The 5,707-nt window shown below is 38.6% G+C and overlaps 1 pseudogene; it reads left to right on the top strand.

Annotated features, from left to right (window-relative positions):
• The first annotated feature begins 226 nt into the window (after window positions 1–226).
• LOC119524118 lies at window positions 227–1,570 on the top strand (annotated as a pseudogene).
• The last annotated feature ends 4,137 nt before the right edge of the window (window positions 1,571–5,707 follow it).

Here is a 5,707-nt window from a genome sequence, read left to right as displayed (position 1 = left end):
AACTATGTATCTGAAAGTGCAGGATGCTATACTTAGAAGGTGGGGGAAATCACAGAATTGTCAGAATATGAAGGACAAGAGCATTAAGCAGGGTCCCCTAATGTAGGATTTCTAGAATCAGATTGTGAGGTACCAAAGTATAGGAAGGTGGATGAATCACTGAGCTAGACCTTGAGGAACCACAAGGACATAAAGTGGGGAGCACAAGAGACAGAAGGTAGGGATAATGGTGTCAGAGGTAAAGGACCTGGAGTCAGAATGTGAGAAGTCTAGCAGAAGTGGTAATTACAGAGACAGAATGTGGGGCCTTGAGAATCAGAATATGGAAGAATTACAAGGACAAAATGCATTGGAATCACAGAGATGGAAGGCATGGCAATCAGAGAGCAGGTAGTTGGGGAAGCTAGATTCCAAAAGTGGAGAATTCAAAGAGAAAGGTGGTGATTCTAGAATTAGAAAAGCAGATCATGACATCAGCAATTGGATGATCCTACAGTTGGAAGATGGGGAAACAGAGCAGAAGACTGAAAAATCATAGGGCTGGAGTTTGGGGGAGTCACCAAGAAAGTCAAGGAATCCAAAGAGAGAGGAATTGGACTCTAGAGTCAGAATGTAAGGAAATCACAGAACCAGATTTTGGGGAAACACTCAATAGGAAGTGGGAAAATCACAGAGCCAGAAGGACCTGAAAGTCAGAAGATGAGGGATCGTGAGGTCAGAAAGTGAAGGATCCTAGAATTAAAAGGTTGAAGAAGGAAAGTAGAGCGTGAGGGAACCAGAGCCACGGTGTCAGATTCAGCTCATCCTTCTATAAGGCTCCAGGAAGGAGAACCGTGCCGACAACTGCACCCTATGGGTGTTCCGCCTGCAGGGACGCCACAGCCTGAGAGATAAGTTTCCTCCTCTGACCTTCAAACGTGTCTTCTGAAAGGGTGTTCTGGAAGAGTTGCTGGGGTTATCCACAAATGCTAAAGAACTCTGCCAAGGGAGGGAAAATCTGAGACAACCATGGATCCTGCAACATTTTTTTCTGCCTGGGATTCTCCACCAAAGAAGGGGACTTGGGTCCAATATGACTTTCATTGCAGGCATTTTAGGGCAGAATATACGGATATGGATTCAGATTATTAAGCCAAAGAGTAGACCAGCAGCAAAAGATGATTGACACAATCAAAACCAACCACAAAGACATAAGAATCATCATATGCGCTTGGAATCCTAAAGTTCTTTGATGGCGCTGCCACAGTGCCATGCCCTTTCCGAATTCTATGTGGGCAACGTGAGCCATTGTGCCAGCAGTACCAGAGATAGGGAGACACGGGCTGCGACGCACCTTTCAACAGCGCCAGCTACGCCCTGCTCAAGTACAAGCTCGCACACATCACAAGCCTGAAGCCAGGTAACTTGGTACCTACCTTGGAATATGCAGTTATTCACCTGAATCACATCCACTAACTGAAAATTCTGCTTCAGGGGGAACGAAAACCTTTTCTCCAAGCTCAAAATTCTTCCAAAAGTTGAAATAATTGACTTCAAAACTGAAGACTTTCGACCTTTAGAAAGGAAATAGCTGTCTAAAGTGCTTTAAAAAGGGTTGTTCCAAAGATGTTAGTCTTTAGGGGTTGGGTGGCAGGTGAATTCTTTCTGCTTACATGGGCAAAAAAGTTTGATCAGCATTTCTAAACTACACACTAATTCTATGATTAGCAGGCAAGCAAGGTTATCTATTAGTTGTTGATTATTCATTGATATTCACTTTCCAAATGCCTTCCTTTTAATGATGTTGCTATGAGCAAATATAAGTGCTGGTTGTTTTAATAACAAGAGGCTTTGAGCTTGAATAACTGAGGATGTAGCAAAAGGCTAAAATGATGAATAAGGTCAGGAGAATGAAAATTTATATATGCTTAACAAAAAATGTTTCCATGCATTTCAAACCCATATCTTTATTAAAAAACTCAGTGAATTTTGAGAATTATATAAATTATTCCCTCAAAATGTAGGGAGCTAATACCCTCAATCATAAAGGATAATGTGTTTATGAACACTTAGTTATATTTGCTTGCTATATTGCTATAACAGAGCCATGTTCTGCCCTTAATCAATGTTTTTTCTATGTTGCCCTGTCAGCCCAGTTCCCACCTAAAATAATTAGATTTGACTAAACTTTCCTAAAGAAACCAGGAGTATTCTTGCTTGCATGCTTATTATAGAATTAGTCTGTATTTTGGAAATGCTGACTAAACTTTTTTGCCCATGTAAGAAGGAAAAAAAGAAGTGTGTGGAATTTAGATTCAGAAGATAGAAGAATCACAGAGGTAGTAAATTATGAAATCACAAAAAACAAAACATGGGAAAATCAGAAAGATAAAGACTGGTAAGCACAGATTAGTATGGTGGGTCAATTAAACAGGAGAAAGATGGAGGACTCTAGGGTTAGATATAAGGAAACAAAGACTAAGAAATTGGAAAATTCATGGAGTGAGAATGCAGAAAAATAATGGAAAAGGAAGGTCACTTACATTCATGAGGTGGGAAAATCATAGAGACAGATGGTAGAGTATAGAAAATCAGAAAGTAGGAGATCATGAGCCAGAAAGTGGATCATAAAGTTAGAATGTGAGGCACCTTGGGGTCAAAAGTTGGTAATCAGAGAAGACTTAGGGAATTGATGGAGACATAAGTTGGGGTAATTATGGAGAAAAGTTGAGGGAACTTAAAGTCAGATTATAGGAGAATAAAAGTTAGGTGAGGGAACAACAGAAAGGACTTCTGGGTACTGCTGAAAGCTAAAGTGGGAAGAGGAAGGAATCACAAATCAAAAATATAAGGATATTACAGACAATGAAGAAATTCTACTTCAATGTCATAAAGAGGAAGAATCACAGAGAAGTTATGTGAGGGAACCTATAGTCAGCAGACGGTGAATCATGGAATAAGAAAATGGTGGATCTTCATATCATAAGGAGGGGAATTGAAGAGAATGGAGGTGAAGGAAAAAAGCAGAAGGAAAATGAAGGAATCGCCTACAGTTAGAAGGTGAGAGAACTGAGAATCAAAATATGAAGGAGTAATCAAGAAGACAGATGATGAACGAAGAGAAGAAAGTTGAGGAATCAAGGAGCAGATATGGCAGAAAAATAATTTGAGAAATCCAAAGATGGGATGTAAAAGAATCACAGGAAGTAAAGTGGTGAATGATAGAGAAAGAAGTTGGAGAAACAGAGTCAGAATGTGGAAAATGGAATCAGAAAATATGGATTCCTAAAATCAGAATGTGAGGGTACATAATGTCAGAAATTGGGGAAAATACACAGGGAGAGAGAGATAGGGTCTGTATAGTTAGAGGGTGGTGAATCAGGGAGTCAGAAATTGGAGGAAGCTAGGAACCCAAATGGGGTGGATGACAAAGATAAAGATGGGGGGATCAAAATGACAGAAGATAGGGTAATCACTGGGAAGGATGGTGTATACTCTAGAGTTGGGATCCTTGGGAAATAAAAAAGAAGGAATGTGGGGGAAACTCAGAGAACAGGGGTGACTCTAGAGAAAAATCATAGTTACTCATGAGGATATAAGTTAAAGGAATCAGAGAAAACAGTGAAGAATCACAAACATCAGAATGAGGGATCATAGAGAAGAATTGTACGGGAACAAGGGAACAGTAAACATGAAAATTCTTTCCATACTCACAAAGCACAATGTGTGTGTGGGGGTTTACAGAGAAGTAAAATGGAAAAATAAAAATGAAGACTGGGGACCCAAGAATCAGTGAGACTTTAGAATGAGAAGAAAGGGACTCAGAAAGTGAGCTAAGTCAGAAAATGAGGAGTTGAGGGAGGCAAGAAAAATGTTTGATGAATCACAAAGAAAGAAGATGGAAGAGTCACAGACACAGAAGGTGGAAAGATAAAGAAGCAACATTGAGGGCCTAAAAACGAGAGATTGTGGTGGAAGTATAGATAATGCAGGTTGGAGACTCAAATAGGAGGTGAGGAATCAGAGAAAGGGAAGTTGGCAAAAGACAGAGACGGTTGGGGGCACTAGGATTAGAAGTTGCTAGAACATACAGTGAGAAGAGGATAGAACACAGAGGCAGAAGCTGGAAGTTCTGGAATTGGAAGGTGGGGTTCACAAGGTCAGAAAATGGAGATTGCTAGAGTCAGAAGTTGAAAGCCTTTGAGTCAATATATAAGTAAATCATAAAAAGGAACTGAAGATACAGAAATTTGGTTATCATTCAGAAAGATTGGGTGGGAGGCTGTAGAATCAAAATATAGAGGACTCCATATTCAGCATGTGCAAATTTATAGAGACAGAAAACTAAGGAATTATAGAGAAGAAAGTTTGAGACATCAATAACAGTAAGAAAGGGGACCTGCATCTTGGATAAGCAATATGGATGAATCAGATAGATATAAGGTAAAGGAATCACAGAGACAGGAGGAAGAATACAGAGAAGGAATGTTGGGGGGGGGGATGTCAAATGTATGAGATGTCAAATGTATAGAAAGAGTGTGATGAAAACACAGAGGAGGCAGGTGAGGGGATAAAAAGAGCTATAATTGGGGACCAAAGAATTAAACTATAGTCAATTCAAGTTCCTTGAGTTATGGAGTCACAGAGACTAAAGGAGTAAGATAACTTAAAAAGGAAGATTGGAGAATCAGATAAAGATCAATGACCATAGAGTCAGATAATGAGAGAATCACAGGGAAGGAACATGGTGGAATCACAGAGAAATAAGTGTGGTAATTAATTACAAAGTTAGAAATTGGGAGACTTTAGAGCAAATTGTAGGGGGATTTACAGTTAGAAATAGTGGAAATAACAAACAATAGGTAGACTTTCACAGATAAAAATCATAGATACACTAGTGGTAGAATTTGGGGTGTAATAGAATAAAACCTTTGAGGATTCTAAAGTCAGATGATTTGTAAGTCAGAGAGAGAAGATATGGAAACACAAAAATTGGGGAAACATAAATCCAGAATCTGCTGAGAATCATAGTGAAGATGGGTGAACCTAGAGTCAGAAGGTAGGCAAATTAAAGACTGAAGATTGAGGCATAACAAAGCTGTATGTTAGACTACAAATAATTGGAGAATTATAGGGAAAGAAAACGAAGAACCATGAATTCAGTAACTCAGAATCATGTAGAAACAAGTTACAGGACCGTAGTGTCAGAAGGTGGGGGATTCAGAGATAGTCTATGAAAGAAAATTTTTTAAATGTAAGATGGAAGAATCATAAAAACAGAAGATGGATGAATAACAGACAAGGAAAATAGGGGATATAGTTGCAGGGAATACAGGTATAGAATGTGGTGGAATCAAAGAAAACCAAGATTGGAAATCTCAGACACAGAAGGGTAGAGGCACTACAATTTAAAATAGGAGACTCTACTGTCAGAAAACAGGAAATCACAGAGAAATTAAGTGGGGGAAATTGGAAAATGAAGTTTGGGGAATCGAAGTGAAGGTAAATTAATTAAACATCAAACTCTTAACAAGCAATTAGTCAAAGAACATATAATAAGGAAACTCAGAAAATTCTTAGAAACAAATCAAAATGACAATCCAACATACCAAAGTTTGTAGGATTAAGTAAAGTAAATACTCACTGAGGGAAATTTATAGATGTAATAGCTTATATTTTTAAAAGATGTTAAATAAATAATCCAACTTCAAATTTTGAGGAACTAGAA

Source organism: Choloepus didactylus, chromosome Y, assembly GCF_015220235.1.
Source record: "Choloepus didactylus isolate mChoDid1 chromosome Y, mChoDid1.pri, whole genome shotgun sequence".
Taxonomy (NCBI): domain Eukaryota; kingdom Metazoa; phylum Chordata; class Mammalia; order Pilosa; family Megalonychidae; genus Choloepus; species Choloepus didactylus.
This window is presented reverse-complemented; position numbering and strand designations above follow the sequence as displayed.